The 27,050-nt window shown below is 44.7% G+C and overlaps 1 protein-coding gene across 7 annotated transcripts in view; it reads left to right on the top strand.

Moving 5' to 3' along the window:
* The window catches only part of DLGAP1 (DLG associated protein 1), a 299,101-nt gene that overhangs the window by 74,251 nt on the left and 197,800 nt on the right, over window positions 1-27,050 (top strand). The window lies entirely within an intron of this gene.

Here is a 27,050-nt window from a genome sequence, read left to right as displayed (position 1 = left end):
TGTATTCCCACTCTTGGTTGTTTGTTTAGCCATCAAATCTGCAGGGCAATGCTTCCTTAAAACATTTGAATTTTTCAGATGACTGAGTGATAAAATAGTGTAGATCAGTGGTCCCTAGTGGTTTATCTGTATTGTTTAAAGTCAATGCTGAGTTCCTTCTGAGGCCACTAGGAGAATCAAATGACAGATACTGAAAACACTTGGTAAACTGTTGTACACAATTTATCTTGTAAAAAAACAAAAAGGCTTGAAAACAAATGAATATATTCTTAGTGATCAGGATGGATGATCAAATATAATTCCTATTCATTGGTTCCTTTGGGCTCACAGATAAGTTTGAAGCATGTGAAGCAGTCACCACGACCGTTGACGAGAACACTTCTCCGGTTCTAAAGGGAATAGTTAGTGCTGGTTTGTTACAGCCATTCCCCTCCTCCCTATAGAACTAGAAAGAACGGGATTCCCCAGATGAACAGAGGGAAATACGTTCATGTTCAGAGTGGATGACAGTATGAAGCATGGCTGCACTGATATTTTTAACCCGCTAATATGTACCTGCCAGACCGAGTTCCCAGCCTCCAGGTGGGCTAGCGATGCTCGGCGGAATTCAGAAGGAACAGGAAGCTTTCAGAGAACCATTGCTTCAGAGGCAAGGCTTGAAGGGGGAGGGTGAAGAGTCTGAGCCAGCATAGATGCAGCCAGAGGCGGGGGAGCAGGTGTGAGATGACAATTCAACTCAACGACTACAGGTAAAGCTACTCCAGGAAGCTACTGATCAAGGCACTGTAGCATATAGGGACTGTGTAATGGTGAGGTAGCACTGCTTGCATCTCCTTGGGATTGTGACAAGGGCTTCACAGTCATCTTTATTTTATATTTGGTCATGCCGCACGGCATGTGGGATCTTAATTTCCAAACCAGGAATGGAACCTGTGCCTCCAGTAGAGCATGCCCAGAGCTTAAGCACCACCAGGGAGGGCCCCACAGTCATGTTTAGCTAACATTTGAACCCCCTTGGACGTGGTGTACAGAGAAAATAGGAAAGTGTGTGAGAAGGTTGTGACGACCTTAAGAAAGGTTTCAACAGAGTGCTGCCAGAGTTCTTGGGAAGAAGAAATAACAGCCAACAGGGAGAGGTTAAATCTTGAGAAGACTGAAAATAATGGAAACTTTCTTCTACTCTTCTCCACCATTAGATTGCAAGTTCTATCCTACTAGAAACCCTGACTGCTGATCTATCCCAATGCTTAGCACATAGTAAGTAGCCAGCAATCACCATAATGATGGAATAACTAATGAATATGAATGGGCTCCCCAGGTGGCGCTAGTGTTAGAGAATCCAGTGCCAACGCAGGAGACAGACGAAACACGAATTTGATCAGTGGGTCGGGAAGATCCCTGGAGTAGGAAATGGCACCCGACTGCAGTATGCTTGCCTGGAAAATTCCATGGACAGAGGAGCCTACAGTCCACGGGGCCACAATGAGTTGGACATGACTGAACAACATACACACACACACACACACACACACACACACACACAGAGCTAGTGAAAGGGGCACTGATCATTGCAAGGCACTGTTCTAAGCATACACTGTCTTTTCCAATCTTCACAGTTAATCTTGAGATAGGATATATAGTCATCCATGTAAAACTGACAACAAAATTGAGACACAGAACAGTTAAATAACTTTCCCATAGTAGCCCTTCTAGAAGCGACAGAGCTGTGGTTTGAACCCAGATCATCTCACCTCAGAGCCTGTGCTCTTGAGCAACATGCTGTCGTAAGTCTTTTTTGAATGAACAGATGCAAAAGGAGATGGCATTCCTGGGGTATATCGTGGGGAATGGCTTCAAGGTACCATTATTTTTACTGTTCACCATGTATACCCAGCTCTCCTTTTCTGGGCACGTGGCAATGTTGCACTTCTCTGCCTCTTTAAAATCAGTGTGGTCATGTACGTGGCTTTAGCGATGAAATCTGAACAGAAGTGTTGTGTATCACTTCCAGGAAGTGCGGCCCTACTCCCTGGGTCCACTTTTCTGATTCGAGGACCCTTCTGTCTTTCTGGGTATCTGAGTGAATGCAATGAACAGAGCCTCCTGCCAGTTCATGATATGGGCAAAAGAAACATGTCCAAGAAATGAAGTTGTGAGCAAGAAATAAACTTGTGTGATTTGCGATTGTTTATCAACAGAGCCAAACTTGGCCTATCCGAACTTATACGTAAATTGGTACTAGGAATGGGGTACTCACGTAACAACAAAATAAACTAAAACATATGCCTGATTATAGGATTTGGTAGCAAGAAGCAAGGTAATTATCAGAGGCTGGTACATACTGATCCATGTTATGCAGTGGTGAGTCATTTGGTAAATTGTTGTCTAGAACATGGAAGGTAGATGAGGTAACAAATGAACTCTAGGGGAAGTAGTTGCAAACCGTATTGTTAACAGAATGTGTCAGTTGCTCTTGGCAGCCTTCAACACAGTGTTCCATGCTTTGAAATAGACTTGGAAAAGATTTGGTTACAATACAAGTAGTAATGAAAGGGAATAAGAAGAGTCGAGACATTTGCGGACTTGTGTGACTGGAAGAAGCAACTGATCTCAATCCAGTTTGTAAAAGGTAAATCTGAGAAAGCACTTGAATGAAGAAGATAGGACGAAAACTACCCCGTGTGGCAATGTTCAAATCAAGAACATGGCCCCAGACTTCCCTGGTGGTCGAGTGGTTAAGAATCCGCCTGCCAATGCAAGGGACATGGGTCCAGGAAGATTCCACATTCTCTGGGGCGACTAAGCCCCTGCATCACAACTACTGATCCTGAGTTCTTGAGCCCGTGCTCCACAAGAGAAGCCGCTGCAGTGGGAAGCCCACACACTGCATTTATTTAGAGAGTAACCCCCGTGAACCACAACTCGAGAAAGCCCAGCTGCTGTGACGAAGACCCAGTTCAACAAAAAGTAAATAAATAAATATTTTTTAAGTTAAAAATTAAAAAAAGGACATGACTCCCTTGCTTCATTATTCATGCTTTGAGTGGAATAGGATGATTTAGAATGAAGATACAATTAGGTAAATATTTTTAACTAGATTAAAATGCTTCAGAGAAGAGCAGTTGATAGGTTGGTAAGCTGAGAGTACACGCGATAGAGAGGCATGAAGGTAGGAAGGCAAACAAATAGGACAGCGATGGTCATTGCATCTCCAAGGGGTCTACAAGTACGATGCCTGCTAATGGAACTCACTGGAACCAGTAGGTAAGAAGTTGAGTGTGTGGCTTCCCTAGAAGTTCAGTGGTAAAGAATCCACCTGCCAGTTCAGGAGACAGAGTTTCTATCCCTGATACAGGAAGATCCCACATGCCACGGAGCAACTAAGCCTGTACACCACAGCTACTGAGCCTACCTGCCGCAACCACTGAAGCCTGCGCCCTGCACCAAGAGAAGCCGCCGCGATGAGAAGCCGCGCACCACAGCTAGAGAGTAGCCCCTGCCTGCAGCAACTAGGGGAAAAGAAGCCCACGCAGCAACAAAGACCCAGAACAGCCAAAAAATAAAATTTTTTAATTATTTTTTTAAAAAAGAAGTTGACTATGGTAATCTTGAGAGGACCTACTTCCCGAAGAATCACAATGAAAAGATACAGTAAAGAGAGACATTGTAAAATGTCTATTGGCTCTAAGGAGCCAATATTTCCTAATGTGTACTCTGGATACTTTGGATGTGGTCATACTGGACAACAGAAACAGAGGACTCTCCCATGGAGCTGAACAACATGGACAAGGACCAGGGAAGTTGTTCCAGGGAGCGGAACAAAGGCTCCACAAAGTGGAAACCAGGACTCACATCAGCCAGAAAGAAAGTCAAAGTCACTCCATCACGTCTGACTCTGCGACCCCATGGACTATACAGTCCCTGGAATTCTCTAGGCCAGAATACTCAAGTGGGTAGCCATTCCATTCTCCAGGGGATCTTCCCAACCCAAGGATCGAACCCAGGTCTCCCACATTGCAGACAGACTCTTTACCAGCTAAGCCACAAGGGAAGCCCAAGAATACTGGAGTGGGTAGCCTATCCCTTCTCCAGGTGATCTTCCCTACTCAAGAATCGAACCGGGGTGTCCTGTACTGAAGGCAGATTCTTTACCAACTGAGCTCTCAGGAAACATCAAACAATGCCTACTTAACTCTGAATCTCCTCGATCCTTTGGTCATTCGGTCCTTCCTCTCTTCACCCCAGGCCAAGCTTGAGTCAAGATGTTCTCAAGGCCCTTCCTCTTTCAGCTGCATGTCAGCCTTCTTGCACTTCCAGGTCAGAACTCACTTCGCTGCAGCCTCTGACATCTCCCTCAATCTGCATTCTCCCAGTGTGCTTTGAGTGGCTCCTTTTCCCGGGCACCCAGTTGGATTTCCTTTTCTCCTCGATTGGGACCCACTGTCATATCTTTTGCTCACCTCAGCAGTCTTGGTGAGTCCGTTATTCCAATCAGCTCTTTATTCTTTCTGCTTTCAACTCTGGGCCTCACATCTTCGCTCTGACAGCTAGTTGATGTGTAACCATGGACGAGTTATTGAATCTTCCTAAGACAGAGATTCCTCATTTGTAAAATGGGGAAAGCCTCATGTATAGAGTTACAGTGATAAAACAAAGCTAATGTGAGCCCTGAGTACTCGATCAGGCACTTAGAACCTAATTAAAACTGAAATCTCTCTCCTGTGTTTTACACTTTCCATTCCTTCTCTCTAAAAAGCATCTAAATTCCTTTTCATTCCTTCAGCTCCCTCAAGATACATAGTTCCTTCCTCTCCGAGGCTGTGATCATTGCAGGGACAGTGCAGGATCCAAACTGCCCTTTCTGAAGAGCAATTCTATAGCAAGAGATAAGGACAGGGTACAGACTGCAAGAGTCACACGCCCACCTCATCTGGAGGAGGGTATTCACCCCCCAAATACAAACCTATTTTTTTTTAAGCTGGGCGTGATGACAGAGGCTAAATATAATAGGCAATTTCTTGTACTGGTTTTGTCTATATTTTTAGATGCTCATTGATGTTTATTGTAGCAGTATTGTAATAATGAAAAGTTGGAAACAACTTAAATACATACCAGCAGGGGAAGGGATAAATAACAGTGGCAGATTCATAAAATGCATTATCAAATGGTGCCAGAGGTGGTGCTGGTGGTAAAGAGCCTGCCTGCCAGTGCAGGAGATAGAAGAGACCTGGGTTTGATCCCTGGGTTGGGAAGATCCCCTGGAGAAGGAAATGGCAAGCCTCTCCAGTATTCTTGCCTGGGAAATCCCATGGACAGAGGAGCCTGGAGAGCTTACAGTCCATAGGATCACAAAGAGTCAGACACAACTGAAGCAACTTAGCATGCACGTACACCAACATGGGTAAATGCCAAATGCAGAATGAAAGACATACACTTTTTAAAAGTTAAAAGCACACAGAATAATGCTAGGTACTATTTGTCTTTTAACCGAGCTTTTTTTTTTGTCCTTGAAGAAGGTTGGAAAGTATTTAAATAATTTGTCTATGAGTAAATGAATGAGTTTCTCTGTTTTAAACTTTTTCCACTTCTTACTTTTTAGGGAGTTGCAGGTAGTTGATAGGATAGAAGACAAAAGAAGACGGTGTCACGGTCAGGGAGAGGTGGGAAAGTATCCTGAGTTTGTCGATGAGGATGTAAACCCACAAGTTTGTAGCCTTAGGTGATACTAGGCTGTTCACCCTCCCATTGGGAGGAGCATGTGCTATTACATGTTAGTTACTGCGGGACTGGAGAGGGATGTCAAAGCATTTGGGCAAAACAGACAGCGAAGGAAAACAGAGGCATTTCCCTCCACTTAGGACTAAGAAGGGAAGATGTACATGGCTGTGTTCTTCAATATGGTTCACATCCATAGGTTAAAAAAAAATCGCCCTGCTCCCCTCTTCATGGCCTGTGGCCCTCCTTTTTCTGGGAAGAGGAGGAACACGAGGAGCTGCAGGTGGGCGGGACAGCGTGTGGAATGTGAAGACACAGCTGAGGACACAGTCTGGCCAGAGCAGGGAAAGAGAGAAAGGAAACTTCTACCAAAGAGAAGCAAAACAAGAGGCTCCAGCGAGAGGCTACAGTCTGGGGCTCCTGATGCAGAAGGGACTCATTTTAAGTCCCCAGAATTAAAGCTGTAGGAGAACAACCCCGTTTGTCTCCTCTCATATTATTTTGTTTCCCAACACGACCTTCTTTTTGTCTTTAAACCGTGAGCTGCTGGTGCTTTGTGCTTCATCATAACCATACATGTACATTAGCGCTGAAAGTTTCCTCAAGACCGAGGAGACGAGGGACAGCACCTTGTGCGACGGCCAGTCACTGAGAAGTGTGGCTGAGGCTCTGTGGAGGGGGATTCGCAGCCCCAGAACCGTGTACTCATCTGGAGGGGAGCTGGGATCCATTGGCTCCACCTCTTGCAATGCAAGGTCAGAAAGATCCCCTGGAGAAGGGACTGCAATCCATTCCGGTATTCTTGCCTGGAGAATTCTATGAACAGAAGAACCTGGTGGGCTACAGTCCGTGGGGTCGTGAAGAGTCGGACACGACTGAGCAACTAACACTACACAACTGGGATCCATTAATGCTGGGATCCACTGATGCTGTTTGCAAGGGCCTGGGGTGGGTCTGAGAGGGAGCCATCTAAGTGGACCCTCCAAGGTAAGAGCACAGGACTCTCATTTAATTCGGGGGTGGGGGTGGGGATGGGGCTCAGAGACATCAAACCATTGCCAAAAGCCACAGAGCTATTTTTTTTTAAGTTTCAGGATTGGAAAAAGAATTATGATTTCAAGGATTAATCATCCTGAAAATGAAAACTTATCTGCCCTCAAGGCATTTAGGATTGAAAATAAATCTTCCTGAAGTCTTCTGTTACTTTATCAATATTGCAGGAAGCTCTGGCAGGTCCTTTCCTGAGCCAGGCAAGCACAGACACCTGAGGCCTTTCTCACTGATTTTGGAAGAGTTTCAAAGTCTATAATATTAGAGACTGATTGTTTTTCCAGGAGAAAATTTTTCTTAGTGCTTGGATGAAGGGATAAAGAACTACGAAGAGATTTTAAAGTGTTATTTGCTGAGGATTAATGGACATTAATTTGAATTTAACTTGAGAATCTTCTAAATGACAGCTCACTTACTATCACTTACTTTTTTTAATGTTCTTACAGTCTATTGAATAAAAGTCCAAGTTGGGATTTGGACATGGCTTTGACTAATCATGGAGCAGACAGTTGTCTCCTTTCCAGAATAAATAGCATATGCTGGCCAATCCAAGTAAAAGACTTAAATCCTTCATCAGAGCCAAGCTGAGGTGACCTGCTTTGAGGGAACTCAGGCCTCCAAACCTCTGTCCTCCTTGCCTGAGAATTTACTCTTAAACATTCAGAATACCTTTTCAAAAATACTAATGTTCTTGGGTGATATGTCATTTCAAATCATTGTTAGTTAATAATGAAGAACATTGTAGCATCAACACATACACGCTGCCATGTGTGAAACAGATAGCTAGTGGGAAATTGCTGTAAAACACAGGGAGCCTGGCCTGGTGCTCTGGGGTGACCTAGAGGGGTGGGGTAGGGGAGTGGACGGAGGCACAAGAGGGAGGTGACAATGTATAACTATGCCTGCTGTATACTGCCATACTGCAGAAACCAACACAATATTGTAAGGCAATTTTCCTCCAATTAAAAAATAAATTTAAAAAAAATAGTGAAGAAAGAAGGAAAATCCAGCAGCGAGGGGAAGGGATTTTTTCACGATCTGTGGGAGAAGAGAAGGGAGTGAGAGAGGTGATGGTCCCCAGAGTGTAGCAATGAAACTAAAGAGTAATGAGAGCTGCTTCTCCAGGAGCTTTGCAGCCTGAAGATGAAGCTCACTGTCTCAAGACTCCTTCTGACTCCAGAACATTCCACTGACCTTAGGCCTTACCTATCGGAAGACACAATCACTGACATTAAGTAGCTGATGAAAACCAGCCTCAGAAATAAGCCCTCAAGATGGCTTTGGAAAACAGAAAATGGAAAGGAAGAAAGAAAAACTATGTGCAAGAGTGTGGGAGTGCCTCCTCGCCAACATTCCTGAGAGAAGATGGGAGTTGAAAACCTCAAACAAAATGTTTGCCCCATCTCACTTGGCTAATTTTAGTTATCTTGGTTCATGGCTATGATTCATCCCTAAAGCTGTGAATTGCTGGGGAGGAAGGAGGGGGAAAAAAATGGACTTAAATGTCAAAGAAGTAGGAACAAAAATATAGTTTTCTTTTTTGGGGAACTAGAATTCCAGGATAGGGGGATCTTTTTTTCTCATGAGGGATGGAATGCTTCAAACTTCTAGAAAATAATGAGCTCCAGTCAAAACATCATCAAGAAATAAGAGAGTAGATTATGGGTTATATCATGTAGGAATTTTTGCTTTCCTAGTGTACTCCCCTCTTATTCCTTGTGTGCCTCTTTAAATCCCATTAAACTAGACACCACTAAGAATCCCATGTAGCTGAGTATGATGGAAGCTTAAGACATGGACTGTAACAAGAAATGGAGCTCCAGGAGCAGACGAGGGAGGGATAATGGAGACAAACAGACTCTGAGAAATAAGTCTGGGGGATGCTGTGGTAGCACAAAGAAGCAGCTCCAATACTTTGGCCACTTAATGCGAAGAGCCGACTCACTGGAAAAGATGAAGGCAAAAGGAGAAGGGAGCAGCAGAGGATGAGATGGTTAGACAGCATCACCGACTCAGTGGATATGAGTCTGAGCAAACTCTGGGAGATGGTGGAAGACAGAGGAGCCTGGTGTGCTGCAGTCCGTGGGGTGGCAAAATGTTGGGCACGACTTAGTGACTGAACAACAACAAAAAATGTCGGTGAACTGTTGTCTTGCCTGTTGAAGAATAGAGGGCGACAGAGATGGTTGCTCAAACTCCATCCTTGGAAGAGAAAGACATTTTTCAGTGTAGTGGGTATCCCCTAGTAAATTGGGTACCCTGTGGAATCTTCATAGGTTTGGAGGAAGAGGAGAGCAGTAACTGGTCTGATGCTCAGGTACCCTATCTTTCTACCGTCAGTTTAGCCACTATTCCTGTGTTCACCTCTCTCTGCTCTTAAGACTTCTGAGCAGTAAAAAAAAAAAAAAAAGAAAGAAAGAAAATACATAGGATGAATTGAGAGAGTCGCATGACATATATACACGACCATATGTAAAATACATAGCTGGTGGGAAGCTGCTGTATAGTGCAGGAAGCTCAGCTCCACGCTCTGTGATGACCTAGAGGGGTGGGATGGGGAGGTGGACGAAGGTTCAAGAGGGTGGAGATATATGTATACATCAGCTGATTCATGCTGCTGTACAACAGAAACCAACACAACATTGTAAAACAATTATCTTCCAGGTAAAAATAAATTCGGGAGGAGAATGGATACATGTGTATGCGCGGCTGAGTCCCTTCGCTGTTCACCTGGAACTGTCACAACATTGTTTATCAGCTATGCATGGGTGGGCAGTCGCTTGCCCATGGGTGGGCAAGAACACAGTAGTGAGCTAAGAGTTTAAAAGTAATTTTAATAAACGTGAAGGCTTAGGATCTCAAAACTCTTTGAGATGAATGCTCAGTCGCTTCTGTTGTGTCTGACTCTTTGCAACCCCAGGCTTCCCTGTCCTTCACTATTTCCCGGGGCTTGTTCAAACTCATGTCCGTTGAGTTGGTGATGCTATCCAACCATCTCATCCTCTGTCACCCGCTTCTCCTCCTGCCCTCAGTCTTTCCCAGCATCAGGGTCTTTTCCAATGAGTCAGCTCTTTGCATCAGGTGACCAAAGTATTGGAGCTTCAGCTTCAGCATTAGTCCTTCCAATGAATATTCACGGGTGATTTCTTTTAGGATTGACTGGTTAAATAAAAATACCAAAAATCAAAAGTCCACCAGGAGATGAGTGGGTCATTTCCCTTTTATTGCTATTTTCTATTGTTTATTGTGATGATACCCTAGACCACAACAAATGCCATGCCTACACACCTCTCCTCTCTGCCTAGGAATGATAGAAAGGTTTCCTTCTTTATTACAGTGTTACAGAAAGAACACTTGGGACTTCCCTGGCGGTCCAGTGGCTAAGACTTCACTCTCCCAATGCAGGGAGCCCGGGTTTGATCCCTGGTCAGGGAACTAGATCCCACACGTGGCAACTAAAGATCCTGCATGCCACAATGAAAATCAAACATCCCTCACATCACAGTGTAGACCCAGTGCAGCCAAATAAATAAATATTTTTTTAATACTTGTAAAAATTCTAATAGCATCAAAGTGTGCTTGAATAGTATGTAGAAGTCTTCCTCCCCTCTCCAATACCTGTTTTACCCCTCATTAGAGACAAGAATTGTAACCATTTCTTGTGTATCCTTACAGAAATGTTCTATGCATATCTTACACCCCCATCTACATTTTCTTTATGCATGCTATTCTACAATTTGTTTTCAATCAAAATTCTTAAATATCATTCTACATAAATGCACGTAGATTAACTTTTCTCTAAAAATTCTTAACAACTGCAAAGTATCCCATTGTATATGTGAACAATAATTTAGGTAACCTCTTCCCTCTTTGATGGAGAGTATTCTTTATGCAAAGCTATAGAAGGTAAAAAGGACTTGCTATAAGAAAAGAGCTATTTCTCTTGGTTAAGAGATTCTAAATCGTGGGCAAGAACACAGTAATGAGCTAAGAGTTTAAAAGTAATTTTAATAAATGTGAAGGCTTAGGATCTCAAAGCTCTTGATCATTTGAAGAGAATGAAAAGGAAGCAAAAAGCATGATATAAAGTGAAATATGTCTCCCCAGCCACCAAAATCAAAAGCTATAATCGTAAAGTCTTCCGTCTCAATTCCTGCAAGCAGGACTGGGTTCTAAGACAATGCCATGCAGGGGCTGAAAACAAACAACCTACTACCGGAAAAACAATCCACTGGTCATTGTACAAAGAAGTGGATTTTTCGGTTTGGGGTTTTTAACTGACAGTCGTTGTGATCTTTTGATCAACAGCTAGAAATTTCCAGCTTCTTCTCATTTTTGAATATACTGAGATTCCCTGAACTGCTTAGTTCAGTTCAGTCGCTTAGTCATGTCCAACTCTTTGCGACCCCATGAACCGCAGCACGCCAGGCCTCCCTGTCCATCACCAACTCCCGGAGTCCGCCCAAACCCATGTCCATCGAGTCAACGATGCCATCCAACCATCTCATTCTCTGTCGTCCCCTTCTCCTCCTGCCCTCAATCTTTCCCAGCATCGGGGTCTTTTCAGATGAGTCAGCTCTTCACATCAGGTGGCCAAAGTATTGCACTTTCAGCTCCAACGTCAGTCCCTTCCAATGAACACCCAGGACTGATCTCCTTTAGGATGGACTGCTTAGAGAATAGGTTAAGATCCTCCCACTCCTCTGGCCGTGCTGCTGCTGCTGCTGCCATCTTACATGGAGGAAATTCTTAGTATTAGCAGGAGGGAGAATTAATCTTTAGGGAAAAAAATCTTAGGTTGTTTTGTCTTGTTTTCCCAAAATAAGGTAAATGTATTAAGTTCCTGTGCTATTTAACCCCCTGGACTTTCCCTGAGTTTGGTTAAGTAGTTGCACACAGCAACCACCCACACTGGAAGAAGCTGAGCTGAGCAGTGTGGAAAACAGCGTGGTGAGCCTCTTGCCTTCTCTCATCCCTTCCTGTGTTCTGGAGGTGACTGCATTAAATCTAAACTTCGTCAGAAGGAGTATTATGACTGTGGGAAACCGTTCTCACGTGCAGTGGTTATGAGAGTTATTTCATGTTTATGCAGCTTTCACATTTGTAAAAGTTTGCCATCATACCTCTGTGATCTTTAAACAGCCCCCCTTTCTCTACAAGAAAATCTGCTTCACCTGTTACAGGTCACGAGCAGAACTGGAGCTCAGGGCAGGTCTCCTTACTCTTCAGCCAGAATGTTCTTCAAAATACTAATTGCCAGTGCAGAATGGGTAAAGGACACAATTTCTTTTTAACTAAGATGTCTTAAAATTTTATTTTATTGAAGTATAGTTGATTTATAATGCTGTGTTAATTTCTGCTGTATAGCAGAAAGATTTGGTTATACATATATGTTTTTTCATATTCTTTTCCATTATGGTTTAATCCCAGGGTATTGAATATTGTTCCTTGTCCTGTAGATAGGACCTTGCCATTTATCTCTTCTATATATAACAGTTGGCATCTGCTAATTCCAGACTCCCAATCCATCCCTCTTGTGGCCCCCTAGGCAAGCACAAGTCTGTTCTTTATATCTGTGAGTCTGTTTCTCTTTTGTAAATCAGTTCATTTGGGTCATATTTTAGATTCCACATATAAGTGATATATGGTATTTGTCTTTCTCTTTCTGACTTACTTCGCTTAGTATGGTCATCTCAGTCCATCCATGTTGCTGCAAATGGCATCATTCCAGTCTTTTTTATGGCTGAGTAATATTTCAGTGCGTGTGCGTGTGTGTGTTTGTGTGTGTTAGTCACTCAGTTGTGTCTGACACTTTGAGACCCCATGAACTGTAGCCAGCCAGGATCCTCTGTCCATGGAATTCTCCAGGCAAGAATACTGAAGTGGGTTGCCATTTCCTTCTCCAGGGGATCTTCCCAACCCAGAGATTAAACCCACATCTCTTGCATTGCAGGCAGATTCTTTCCGTTTGAGCCACACACACAAATACCCCTCGGCCCCGTATATATATATATGTGTGTGTGTGTATACACACACACACACACACACACACATACATGCCACATCTTCTTTATCCATTCATCTGTCGACAGACATTTAGATTGTTTCCGTGTCTTGGCTACTGAGTCTAGAGTCTTGAATCTATAGAGTTCTAAGTGCTATGCCTGTCTTGCTGCTGCTGCTAAGTCGCTTCAGTCGTGTCCGACTCTGTGCAACCCCATAGACGGCAGCCCACCAGGCTCCCCTGTCACTGGGATTCTCCAGGCAAGAACACTGGAGTGGGTTGCCATTTCCTTCTCCAGTGCATGAAAGTGAAAAGTGAAAGTGAAGTCGCTCAGTCATGTCCGACTCTTCTCGAACCCATGGACTGCAGCCTACCAGGCTCCTCCATCCATGGGATTTTCCAGGCAAGAGTACTGGAGTGGGGTGCCACTGCCTTCTCCGGTGCCTGTCCTAATCACAAATAAATTTCTCTGTCTACACTGGAACCCAGGACAGATGCACACAGGACAGTGGGCAGCCTGAGGTTTCTGAGAAAAACCACCCAGTGGAAGGTGTTGATTCTCATTTCCTAATCATGTTCACCCGTATCAAGTGATGCTATCTCCTCTCTCTCTCTGATGAACCAAGACCTATAGCTTTGCTGACTCCACTTCTCAGCCTTTTAGCTTTGCTGAATCTCTCATACAATAAGAGGATAATCAGTTTTGTTGTGGGTTTTGGGTGCTGTGGACAAGGAGAACATTTGTGTTTCATGTGAATGGTTTCCACTCAACAAGCCATGCAACTCTATGAAAACTGGTAAGAATAATAGAAAAAACATTTTTAATGAGTATCTAGCTTAGCCCCCAATAAGACAAGCCCTTTGTCTATTGCAAGGGATCTGGGGACCTCTTCCTGACTTCTCATGACTTCCAGAGACCCTGTTGTTATGAAACTCAGTAGGAGGCTCTGTGATCCTCCCGATCCTGGTCAGTTACAGATGTCCAGGGCATCAGGGTCAGGCCAATCTGAAAATAAGTGGCCAACTCATTTTCCCAATGAGGAAACTTACTTTCTTCCATAACAATAAGTAAGCTTTCACTGGATTGTTCTATGATCTCTAAAATATTCTGTCTCCTTTAAAATACCTATTCCACTGCACGGGGATGCATATACGGGGCATCACAGTGGGAGATGAGGAGACAACAGCTTGCAGAAGTCAGCTGTCGGGGGAGAGGAAACCGGTGACGCACTTTGTCTCCACCATATGTTAATCAAATTAGCCAGATCCTGTGTTCGGAGAACTGGCAGAGCTCCGTCTGCTGCTGGATGGCTTGGACAATGGCTCACAGCCACACAGCCCCCTTGATAATTAGTGGAGTCCCTGCCAGCTTCTGCATTCTACCCTGTAGGAGGCAGCTGGCCAAGCCAAGCCTTTGTGGCAGTGTGTGATCCCACTGGTGCTTCAACCCTATTGTATTGTGTCAGCCTTTCCTGTCCCCCCCACACCCCACCCCAAAATCCCCAAGTGGGAGCAGCTCGCTCCACAGAGAGGAACCTTCTGTGTTCAGCATAATGTAAGGGCCAAACAGGGACGCTAGGTTGGTTATTCCTGGGTCCTCCTCAGGCATCACTTCCCATTGCCGCAGTCAGGTTCAACTAGGAATTAGGAGCAAGTAATATAGAGGCAGGGAAGGCAATGGCACCCCACTCCAGTACTCTTACCTGGAAAATCCCATGGATGGAGGAGCCTGGTAGGCTGCAGTCCATGGGTTCATGAAGAGTCAGACACGACTAAGCGACTTCACTTTCACTTTTCACTTTCACGCATTGGAGAAGGAAATGGCAACCCACTCCAGTGTTCTTGCCTAGAGAATCCCAGGAACGGGGGAGCCTGGTGGGCTGCTGTCTATGGGGTCACACAGAGTCGGACACGACTGAAGCAACTTAGCAGCAGCAGCAACACAGAAGATTCTGAAGTCAGAAAAAGAAAAAAAAAATGAACGGGTGCCTCTAATTGAGATGCACTTCAGATGTGTATCACAGTAATGCATGTTGGTGATTACAGAGTCTTATTTATATATCAGGTCCCAGCTGACTAGTTTCCTGACTTATTGCCGGGCCACGTTGTCATGGTTAAGGAAGGACTAAAGAAGGAGGTGCCTCCAGATGGAGGTGTAAGGGCAGGCGGTACTAACAGACCACCTGGGACCAGAACAGCTACGCCTCACCCTTCAGAGGAGAAAGGGGGAGATGTGTACAGTTAGACACGGAATGTGGACATGCGAGTGACAGCCTTGCCTGTTCAGTCATGCGTCTATTCAACAGGTGCTTAGCACTCGCTGTGTACAGAGCATCTGTCCTAGCAATACCACAGGGAGCAAGACGGACAGCAGTCCCCGCTCCACCTTGTGGAGAGCTTGCAGTCCAGCAGAGGAGACAGAAGGAGCGGGATGGGCAAATGAAGAATAGAGTGTGTCAGATTTGGACCAAGTGTCAGGAGGAGACCCCTGGCCCTCAGATGGAGATCAAGTGCTGGGAAGGAAAAGGTTAAGCAGGAGAAGGGGTCCATGGGCGAAGGCCTGAAGAAGGTGCAGGTGGGAGGCCTGCAGTGGTCAGAGGGGAGAGACTTCAGGTAGGGAACCGGAAGTGCAAAGTCCCTGAGGTCGCCTGGTCTGTCTGACGCCCAGCCTGAGGGCCTGTGTGGCGCAGCAGAGTGGGTGAGGGGAGAGCAGTGGAGGCAGGGTCCTGGAGGGAGCGGAGGCAGAGTGGGCCTGGGCCTGTGGGCTGTGTGAGGACTCTGGACTGAAAATATTAGAAAACTTTCAGGTAAAGAAGTAGCATTTTAAGAGAATTGGTCAGACTGGGTTTGGGGGTAGAAATTAAAAGGGGAACAGGATGGAGTCAGGAAGGATGCGATGCCAGTGTATCTGGGCAGCGGCTGTGCGGCCTGGTCGGGAGGCAGTGCTGGGGTGGCGGCTGAGCCCGGGGGCGTGTGAAGCATCAGATGTGGTTTGTGAAGGGAGAGGCTAGGCAAGGGTTTGGGCTGGAGAAGGACCGGGGGGTACTGTGAGAGGAGCAGTTTTGAGGAGAAAGGACAGAGGTCCTTTCTGCCTCTTTAAGTGTACAAAAACAGTCAGAAATCCAAAAAGAAGTTTCCTGGGGCCTCCTTGCTAAATGCCTTGTACCTTCACTGTGACTTGGGCGGAGGGAGGAGGGAGTCTAATAATTGCTCTCCTGTTGAGAGTTCTGAATGTTTAGGCTCATTTCTTTCATATCAGGCAGATTTTAAACATTTTTTATTAGGCCAAGGATTGATTCTTTAAGTACTTTTTAAAGATCTTTTTGGTGTGGACCATTTTTTAAATCTTTATTGAATTTGTTACAGTATTGCCTCTGGTTTATGTTTTTTGGTTTTTTGACTGAGAGGTATGTAGGATCTTAGCTCTGTGACCAGGGATTGAACCCGCCACCCCTGCAGTGGAAGGCGAAGTCTTAACCATTGGACTTAGGGACCAGGGAAGTCTCTTAAGTATCTACTTACTTATTTAGGTCACATGCCCTTTTGAAGAGCCAATGTAAGCTATGAACATGATCCCCAAACAGGACTCACACACACACACTATCTTTCTCACAGCCTCAGAAAATCCATGAGCCCCAAGCCCACATGAAGTATGTTCAGGCAAAGAGTTGGGGTGGTCCCCATAGGATGTTTCAGTGGTGTTTATTTCACAAAATTTCCCTTGTAACAAGAACAATACTGCAATCTTTAAAAATGTGAATTGGTAAATATTTAAGAAACAAGCAATTTGCAATAAGCATGTCCTCACAGAATTGATCCTCCTGCAAACTCAAGTCTGTGCATCACTGCTCCTTACTATCTTGCCAAGCATGGTCACCAGCCCAAGGTTAGCTTCTCTACAAGCCTGTCACTAACTCACCATTCCTGCCAGAGAGAACCTGTTCTGTTGGGGGCTGCTGGAAATTATAACTATTAAGTCAAAACCTCTTCTTCAGGTTCCAGGCCCCAGAACACATGGCCAGCATACAATTACCAAAATATCCAAGAATCCACCCATTTTTTGCCATAACCTGCTTGAGTGCAGGAGTGACCCAGGCTTGAACTTGAACCACAGACCAGAAGGGACCAGAAAAGTGATGAGTGGATGGTGTGAAGCCTAGGGTGGCTGGCCTATGAGTGGACCGTCCTTGTGCCAGGGCATCTTGCCATCCAGGTCATGATGTCTGTTCCAACCCAGCTCCCCAGAAATGGCACCATAGGGAGAGTCTCCATGCTCTTCCTCAAAGGAAAGGAGAAGATGGGGCAGAAGATGTGAGGCTGGGAAGAAGGCAGAGCAGATGCAAGGCAGGACATTACCAGGCAGGAAAACAAAGCTGGTTATTTGGATACATGGGATATCTCCGAGGAGACTGGGGGCTTCCCAGGTGGCACTAGTGGTAAAGAACCCGCTTGCTGATGCAGGAGACATAAGAGACCTGGCTTCAGTCCCTGGGTGGGGAAGATCTCCTGGAGGAGGAAATGGCAACCCACTCCAGTATTCTCGCCTGGAGAATCCCATGGACAGAGGAGCCTGGTGGGCCACAATCCACAGGGTCACAAAGAGTTGGACACGACTGAAGCAATTTGGCACACACTGGGGAGACCATATGGAAACACTGTATCCTGTCTGGAACATTCCATCAGAGAGCAAAAGGGCAAGCAGTTTCTCTTCCGGTTCCTCCTGGCTTCCTGTCTCTCCTTGGTCAAAAGTTACTCCCATGGGGTATTGACTGGGGGTTCCTTCAGTGACCCAATAAAGAAGCCTGAGGCTCCACAGACCCAGCAGCTTCCTGGGGGCTGAGGCTGAGGGGTCAGGCAGGACCGGAAGGGCCTGGCACGCATGTACACTGCACCCAGTACGTTATGTGGGCAGTTCCACCAACACAGGCTCCATCTGGACTGACACCAGTGCCTGAGGAACGCAGGCCGTGGGCTGAGGTGTGGCGAGGGCAGCTGCAGATGGTGGCCACACACGCTGTCAGGTCGGAGAATCACCTGGTTCCTTCCTGGTCTGCAGCAGGTGCTGACCCAGCAGGGGAAACACAGAGCTCAGCGTCCCACCTCCAGGGAGGACAGGTTGAGAGGAGGAAAGTGAGAGGTCAGGGTCTCCATCAGCGATATCAGCATGACGCAAAGCAGGATGTTCCATCACAACATCTGGAGTAGCCCCAGCTCCACGTAGGGCAGGAGGCCACTGCCGGGCAGACAAGTGAGGATCCAAGGGCCAGGCAGCCATGCGGCTGGGGCTCCTGGGATAAAATGCAGGTGGATACAGAGCGGGTTAGGTCAGGCCCCCCAATTTCTAGGATCTAGCGCCTGTGATCTGAGGCGGAGCTGATGTAATAATAAGAAAAACAAAGTGCACAATAAATTTAATGCACTTGAATCATCTTGAAACCATCCCCTCCCTCCTCCATCCATGGAAAAACTATTGTCCACAAAAACTGGTCCCTGGTGCCAAAACGTTGGGACCGCTGGGTTAGGGCTCAGGACAGCCAACTGTAGGTGAAGGATCCACCACGTAGAGGTGGAAGCAGAGGGGAGCTGACACATGACTTTGCCATTAAAAATGAAAGTCTGCCTATTTGCCTGTTTTAATTGTACTTCATTTCAGTTGCTTACCCTGAGCATCTGACTTTAAAATACTGAGATTGTTACACTTTTTAGTAGAATATATTTTAATTCACATACAGTATATGGGTATCTATGTATATTGTGTGGGCTCAGTTGTACCCAACTCTGCAACCCTGTAGCCCACCAGGTTCCTCTGTCCATAGGATTTTCTGGCAAGAATGCTGGAGTGGGTTGCCATTTCCTCCTCCAGGGGATCTTCCCGACTCAGGGATCGAACCCGTGTCTCCAGCATCTCCTACATTGCAGGTGGATTCTTTACTGCTGAGCCACAACTATGTGTAATACCATCTATACCACATAATGATGACTGTTGACATCTAAGTAAGTATTGTGCGTTTTTGCTCAATAAGCGCACACAGCTCTTTGCTTTAATAAACAGCATTATGCAACCCAGACTAGATTTGACAACGAGCCAGCTTTATGAATCCAGAGCCCATTGTTCTTAGGAGGCACTTTGAGTTTTCTGACCCCCACTGTAGTAACAAACATGTATGAAATTACAAGGGGGTGGGGGGAAAACACTGTGTTTTTACAGCTTTCCCATCTCTGCTGATTTCCGGTGAACACTGCCATGCTAAATTGAGCCACCTGTGATTAGTAATTGTCATCGTGCCTTGCAGTGTCGCTAGAAGACAGGGTGCCTGTCAAGCATCATGACAGTGTGCCTACTTTTCCCAGGGGCATCATTTCCTGTAGCCCGAGTAGCTGCCACCTCTTCCCCACCTGTTCCCAGAAACAGCATCCTGGTTGATAGGTCGTTATTGCCTCAGCCCAGAAGTCCTGCCCAGGGCACCCCATGGAGGTGAACCTGCACCAATTGATTCTGTCATTTCTAAGAGGCAGAAACCACCTCTGTGGGAACCTGGTGGGTCTTTTTGTTTTAATGAAGCAAAAGTAGCCTCCATGTTTGTGTGCGCCTGGCTGCAGAGTGACCGTGGTTTATCTCGGGCTGAACGCAAGTTCAGGACCCTCCTGGGGAATCATGGAAGTCTCCCAACCTCTTTGTAATGGATGCTGTCATCCCACCAAATACCCCTACAGAGACTCCTTCAGAGGGACCTGTGCCGCTTCCCAAAGTCAAACCCCGTAGTAGCCACAGCTCTAAAAGCCTCGAGCTCTCCCCTTCTCCTCAGATTCTGTCGTGGACACATCGTATCAGAAAGAAATGCAAGCAAGTACTCTTCCTTCAGTTAAATCTAGGGTCTGTTCCCTGCTTTTCTGGAATAAACTGGATACTGAAAATCACAATCCACCTCTACTTCCTTTAATCGCTAATCATAGTTTGTCATCCTTAGAGAAACAGTGTGTACAAGTAGAAATTACTTTTAGTATCTTATAGGTTTGAAATATGTTTGTAGAGTAGAAATAGCTCACTCTGTCTCCCCCTTTGCAGGCAGCGCAGACTAATAAGCTACCTTCCCAAAGTTGAGAGCTTAGAGAAACAAAGACTTAGGGAGACTCTGAAACTGTCCATACAAAGAAATGTTGGGTTGATTAACAAGTTCATTTGACCTAGCCTGGAGGGGGCTTTAGGGGAGAATGGGTACAGGCATGTATATAGCTGAACCCCTTTGCTGTCCATCTGAAACTATCACAACACTGTTAATCAGCTATATGCCAATATAAAATAAAAAGTTACCCTTTTTTAGTAGTTATGATAGATAACAGTGTGAAAGTGAAAGTGTTAGTCGCTAAGTCATGTCTGACTCTTTGTGACCCCATGGACTATAACCCACCAGGCTCCTCTGTCCATGAGTTCTCCAGGCAAGAATACTGGAGTGGGTTGCCATTTGCTTCTCCAAGGGATCTTCCCGATCCAGGGATTGAACCTGGATCTCCTGTATTGCAGGCGGATGAGCCAGCTCTTTACTGTTTGAGCCACCAGGGAAGCCTTAGTTAGGATATTAATGGACTTATAATTTTGTGTTCTGCTTTTTTCCACTTAAGCATTGATTTGTAGCCATCCATTTCTCCATGTGCTTATGTAGGCTTTATAGTTCTCCTTGGTAATGGCTACATTATATGACAAAAGTAATCCCAGAATAATAGTGAGGGGATTACCAAACCAGCCCTGGAAGGATTACACCTGATACACAGCACTGAGTGCCAGAGGAGCCTGCCAACATGTGATAACTTTGAAAACCTCTTTAACTCAAAGCCCAAATTTTCCCATTCGCCAAATAACCCTAATCATAGTTGTTTGTCATCCTCAGAGAAACAGTGTGTACAAGTAGAAATTACTTTTAGTATCTTATAGGTTTGAAATATGTTTGTAGACTAGAAATAACTCACTCTCCTTTGTCTCCCCCTTTGAAGGCAGAGCAGTACTCTTCCTAATAAACTACCTTCCCAAAGCAGTAAGCACTGAAAAAAGTAAGTGAGGAGGCCAGGCAGAAGCATTTTTGTTCCTTGGTTGTTTTGGAGTCACCTATTTGTAAATGAAATCATTTTGGAGTCACCTTTTGGTAAATGAAATCATTGAAAAACTTCTCGAGCCCATTTTCTTTGTTTTATACAACATGTGCATTGCTTAAAAGTAATTTACAAATGAAAATTGTACTAATCACCCATCCTGTCCATTAACTTAGCTTACTTTTGAGGTTCACTCAACAGGTTTGGTCTTTGCTCAGTGAGAACCTCATGCTCTCAGGTGTGATGGCAGATTGCCCAAATGCTGAGACTTTCCTATTAGAATCAAGGACTGTTAGAGTCTGAGGAGTCTCTGTTATCATCCAGCACATTTAGTCCAAACATTTGCTCACATTTCTCTAGTTTAAGGGTACACATACCACTGATGGGGCTTGTTGGGCTTCCCTGGTGGTTCAGTGGTAAAGAATCCACCTGCCAGTGCAGAAGATGCAGGTTCTATTCCTGGGTCAGGAAGATCCCTGGAGAAGGAAATGGCAACCCACTCCAGTATTCTTGCCTGGAGAATCCCATGGGCAGAGGAGCCTGGCAGGCTACAATCTATAGCGTCAAAAAGAGTCGGGAATGACTAAGCAACTAAACGACAACACAGCACCTTTTCCACTGGTGACAATTCTCTTCATTGAAAAGATACTTATTCATTGAACTCACATCTACTCCTTTGCTACTTTTACTCATTTATTCTCATTAGATATTTTAGCATAGCTGCACCAAAAAAAAAATTCTAAAATCTTTCAGAAAATGAGTTACTTCCAAGCTTGATTTTCTAGAAATTCAAGGTAAAGGAAACATTTCAGACATCAATAATACAGGCTCTCACTCTTCCCATAAAATCTATCAGACAAATATAAATAATAGAAATCCATTTTCCTACATCTGAGAATCCACATTGAGGTTTCTTCCTGAGATTTCTTCTGGGCTTCTTTCTATTACCTGTACTGGTAGCTCAACTGGCAAAGAATCTGCCTGCAATGCAGGAGACCCCGGTTCAATTTCTGGGTCGGGAAGATCCCCTGGAGAAGGGATAGGCTACCCACTCCAGTATTCTTAGGCTTCCCTGGTGGCTCAGATGGTAAAGAATCTGCCTGCCATGTGGGAGACTTGAGTTCTATTCCTGGGTTGGGAAGATCCTCTAGAGAAGGGCATGGCAACCCACTCCAGTATTTGTGCATAGAGAATCCCCATGGACAGAGGAGCCTGGTGGGCTACAGTCCATGGGGCCGCAAAGAGTCAGACACGACTGAGTGACGAAGCACAGCGCAGCACTTATCTCCTCTGACCCTAAATAGGGGACTATCTAGTCACCATCATAAAAGGCAAATGGAAGCATTTGGCCTAAAATAATGCATTGGAACCATGTGAGTCATTAATCTCTATGGAAAGTAGAAAAATGATTCCCCCACCCAAAAAATGAGCCTGTGCTAATCCCCAGAACCTATGCATATGTTACCTTCCATAGCAGAGAAACTTTGCAAGTGTGACTAAGGATCTTGAGAAGGAAATGTAGTCACAAGACATTCTGTCAAAGGGTAGGAGGGTCAGAGTCAGAGAAGGAGACGACGGCAGGTGCAAAGGACAGAGGAGGAGAGACAAGATGATGCTACACTTCTGGCTTTAAGGATGAAGGAAAGGGCCACAAGCCAAGGAACATGGGCTGCCTCTAGAGGGGAAAACACAAGGGAGCCTTTTTTTTTTTTTTTGGCTGCTCCAGGTCTCAGTTGTGACACACAGGATCTTTGATCTTCGTTACAGCATGCAGAATCTTTTTTTGTGGCATGTGGGATCTAGTTCCCCGAGCAGGGATCAAACCTGGGCCCCCTGCACTGGTAATGCGGAGTCCTAGCCACTGGCTCCTATTTTTCCCCCTGGAGCATCCATAGACAATTCAGCCCTGCTGACTCTGACGATGGCCAGTAAGACCCATTTTGGACTTCCTACCTCCAGAACTATAAGATAAATTTTTTAGATCACTTACATTTCATACAATTATGACTATGACTGGACATCAGTTTACACTGTTAGTGTCATTTTCTGATTTCCTCCACGATTTTTGTTCCTGTGTCCTCACTCCTGTCTTCTTTTGATTATTCTAGTAGCACTCGTATTTCATTTTAATTTTTCTGTTGGCTCTGTGACTGTCTCTTTGTATAGATCTTTGAATGGTTATTTTCAGGATTGTCTACTATATACTTAACTTTCGACATTCTACTTAGAGTTAATATTTCCCCCAATGATATAAGATCATCTTCTTTTTTCCCCCTTTTGTTATCATCCTCATTTTTATTAATTTTCACATATCAAAAATTCCATTAAATGATGGTCTACATTTGCTTTCCATAACAAATATATTTTAAAGAACTTGAAAGGTGAAAAATAGTCTCATTGGCCATGTATCTACCTTTTTGGTTGTTTTTCTTGAATTCTTCAGGTTCTGGTTTTCACTCTGGTATCATTATCTTTCCATCTGAGAACCTGCCTCTAGCATTGTTTTGTCATAAAGCAGATTACAGGGGTGGAAGTGTTAGTCACTAAGTCAGGTCTGACTCTTTTCAACCCGATGGACTGTAACCCGCCAGGCTCCTCTATCCATGGAATTCTCTAGGCAAGAGTACTAGAGTGGGTTGCCATGCCCTCCTCCAGGGGATCTTCCTGACCCAGGGATCAAACTCAGGTCTCCTGCATTGAAGGCAGATTCTTTACCATCTGAGCCACCAGGGAAGCCAGATTTCCTAGGGGTAGATTCTAAATCTGTGTGTTTTAAGCCACTTCAGTTCAGTTTAGTTCAGTCACTCAGTCGTGTCCGACTCTTTGCAACCCCATGGACTGTAGCAAGCCAGGCCTCTCTGTCCATCACCAAATCCCAGCATTTACTCAAACTCATGTCCATTGAGTCAGTGATGTCATCCAAGCATCTCATCCTCTGTCATCCCCTTCTCCTCCCATCTTCAATCTTTCCCAGCATCCGGGTCTTTTTAAATGAATCAGTTCTTTGAATCAGGTGGCCAAAGTATTGGAGTTTCAGCTTCAACATCAGTCCTTCCAAAGAATATTCAGGACTGATTTCCTTTAGTTGGACTAGTTGGATCTCCTTGCAGTCCAAGGGACTCTCAAGAGTTTTCTCCAACACCACAGTTCAAAAACACCAATTCTTTGGAGCTCAGCTTTCTTTATAGTCCAACTCTTACATCCATACATGACCACTGGAAAAACCATAGCCTTGACTAGATGGACCTTTGTTGGCAAAGTAATGTCTCCATTTTTTAATGTACTGTCTAGCTTGGTCATAACTTTTCTTCCAAGGAGTAAGCATCTTTTAATTTCATGGCTGCGGTCACCATCTGCAGTGATTTTGGAGCCCAGAAAAATAAGGTCTGACACTGTTTCTCCATCTATTTGCCATGAAGTGATGCGACCAGATGCCGTGATTTTCGTTTTCTGAATGCTGAACTTTAAGCCAACTTTTTCACTCTCCTCTTTCACTTTCATCAAGAGGCTTTTTAGGTCCTCTTCACTTTCTGCCATAAGGGTGGTGTCATCTGCATATCTGAGGTTATTGATATTTCTCCTGGCTATCGTGAGTCCAGCTTGTGTTTCATCCAGCCCAGCGTTTTTCATTACGTACTCTGCATATAAGTTAAATAAGCACGGAGACAGTATACAGCCTTGACGTACTCCTTTTCCTATTTGGAACCAGTCCTGTTCATGGAACCAGTTGTTCATGTCCTGTTCTAACTATTGCTTTCTGACCTGCATACAGATTTCTCAAGAGGCAGTTCAGGTGGTCTGGTATTCCCATCTCTTTCAGAATTTTCCACAGTTTCTTGTGATCCACACAGTCAAAGGCTTTGGCACAGTCAATAAAACAGATGTTTTTCTGGAACTCTCTTGCTTTTTTGATGATCCAGCAGATGTTGGAAATTTGATCTCTGGTTCCTCTGCCTTTTCTAAAACCAGCTTGAACATCTGGAAGTTCATGGTTCACGTATTGTTGAAGACTGGCTTGGAGAATTTTGAGTGTTACTTTACCAGCGTGTGAGATAAATGCAATTGTGCGGTAGTTTGAGCATTCTTTGACATTGCCTTTCTTTGGGATTGGAATGAAAACTGACCTTTTCCAGTCCTGTGGCCACTGCTGAGTTTTCCAAATTTGCTAACATATTGAGTGCAGCACTTTCACAGCATCATCTTTTAGGATTTGAAATAGCTCAACTGGAATTCTATCACCTCCACTAGCTTTGTTCACAGTGATGCTTCCTAAGGCCCACTTGACTTCACATTCCAGGATGTGTGGCTCTAAGTGAATGATCACACCATTGTGGTTATCTGGGTCATGAAGATGTTTTTTGTATAGTTCTTCTGTGTATTCTTGCCACCTCTACTTAATATCTTCTGCTTCTGTTAGGTGCACACCATTTCTGTCCTTTATCGAGCCCATCTTTGCATGAAATGTTCCCTCGGTATCTCTAATTTTCTTGAAGAGATCTCTAGTCTTTCCCATTCTATTGTTTTCCACTATTTCTTTGCACCGATCACTGAGGAAAGCTTTCTTATCTCCTCTTGCTTCTCTTCTTTTCACAGCTATTTGTAAGGACTCCTCAGACAGCCATTTTGCTTTTTTGCATTTCTTTTTCTTGGGGACGGTCTTGATCCCTATGCCCTGTACAATGTCATGAACCTCTGTCCATAGTTCATCAGGCGCTCTGTCTGTCAGATCTAGTCCCTTAAATCTATTTCTCACTTCCACTGTATAATTGTAAGGGATTTGATTTAGGTCATACCTGAATGGTCTAGTGGTTTTCCATACTTTCTTCAATTTAAGTCTGAATTTGGCAATAAGGAGTTCATGATCTGAGCCACAGTCAGCTCCTGGTCTTATTTTTGCTGACTATAGAGCTTCTCCATCTTTGGCTGCAAAGACTATAATCAGTCTGATTTCAGTGTTGACCATCTGATGATACCCACGTGTAGAATCTTCTCTTGTGTTGTTGGAAGAGGGTGTTTGCTATGACCAGTGCATTCTCTTGGCAAAACTCTATTAGCCTTTGCCCTGCTTCATTCTGTACTCCAAGGCCAAATTTGCCTGTTACTCCAGATGTTTCTGAACTTTCTACTTTTGCATTCCAGTCCCCTGTAATGAAAAGGACATCTTTTTTGGGTGTTAGTTCTAGACGGTCTTGGAGGTCTTCATAGAACTGTTCAACTTCAGCTTCTTCAGCATTACTGGTCAGGGCATAGACTTGGATTACCATGATATTGAATGGTTTGCCTTGGAAACGAACAGAGATCATTCTGTCATTTGTGAGACTGCATCCAAGTACTGCATTTTGGACTCCTTTGTTTACTATGATGGCTACTTTGTTTCTTCTAAGGGATTGTTGCCCACAGTAGTAGATATAATGGTCATCTGAGTTAAATTCACCCATTTCAGTCCATTTTAGTTCGCTGATTCCTAAAATGTTGACATTCACTCTTGCCATCTCCCGTTTGACCGCTTCCAATTTGCCTTGATTCATGGACCTAACGTTCCAGGTCCTATGCAATACTGCTCTTTACAGCATCGGACCTTGCTTCCAGTACCAGTCACAACCACAGCTGGGTGTCATTTTTGCTTTGGCTCTGTCTCTTCATTCTTTCTGGAGTTATTTCTCCACTGATCTCCAGTAACATGTTGGGCACCTACCTACCTTGGGAGTTCACCTTTCAGTGTTCTATCTTTTTGTCTTTTCATACTGTTCATGGGGTTCTCAAGGCAAGAATACTGGTGGTTTGCTATTCCGTTCTTCAGTGGACTACATTTTGTCAGAACTCACCACCGTGACCCGCCCATCTTGGGTGGCCCTACATGGCACTTACTTCGGGGTAATACGTTACAGCAGCAAATAGGAGAATAATACACCTTGCCTTCCAAAATCCTCCCATCAGTGACGGGATATTTACAGACACAAATAAAATGAACACATCACAGCTGCACAAGCTACTAAAAGCCATGAGAATGGAAGTGGATGTGATTTTCTCAATCCATAATGTGAGGTGGGCTTGGGTGTCATTTTACAAATCTGGAAGAAGCCTCGAGGCAGGAATATGGTTGTCAGAGAGAAGCAGCAGCAGGAAAGCCGTCGAGTGGCAGGGAGTGGGTGAGGGGCTGGAGGCGGAAGATATGGCCACGGAGGTGGCAGAGCCC

The sequence above is a fragment of the Capra hircus genome, chromosome 24 (genome assembly GCF_001704415.2).
Source record: "Capra hircus breed San Clemente chromosome 24, ASM170441v1, whole genome shotgun sequence".
Classification (NCBI taxonomy): domain Eukaryota; kingdom Metazoa; phylum Chordata; class Mammalia; order Artiodactyla; family Bovidae; genus Capra; species Capra hircus.
Note: the sequence above shows the minus strand (reverse complement) of the source record. Positions and strands in the feature narration are given on the sequence as shown.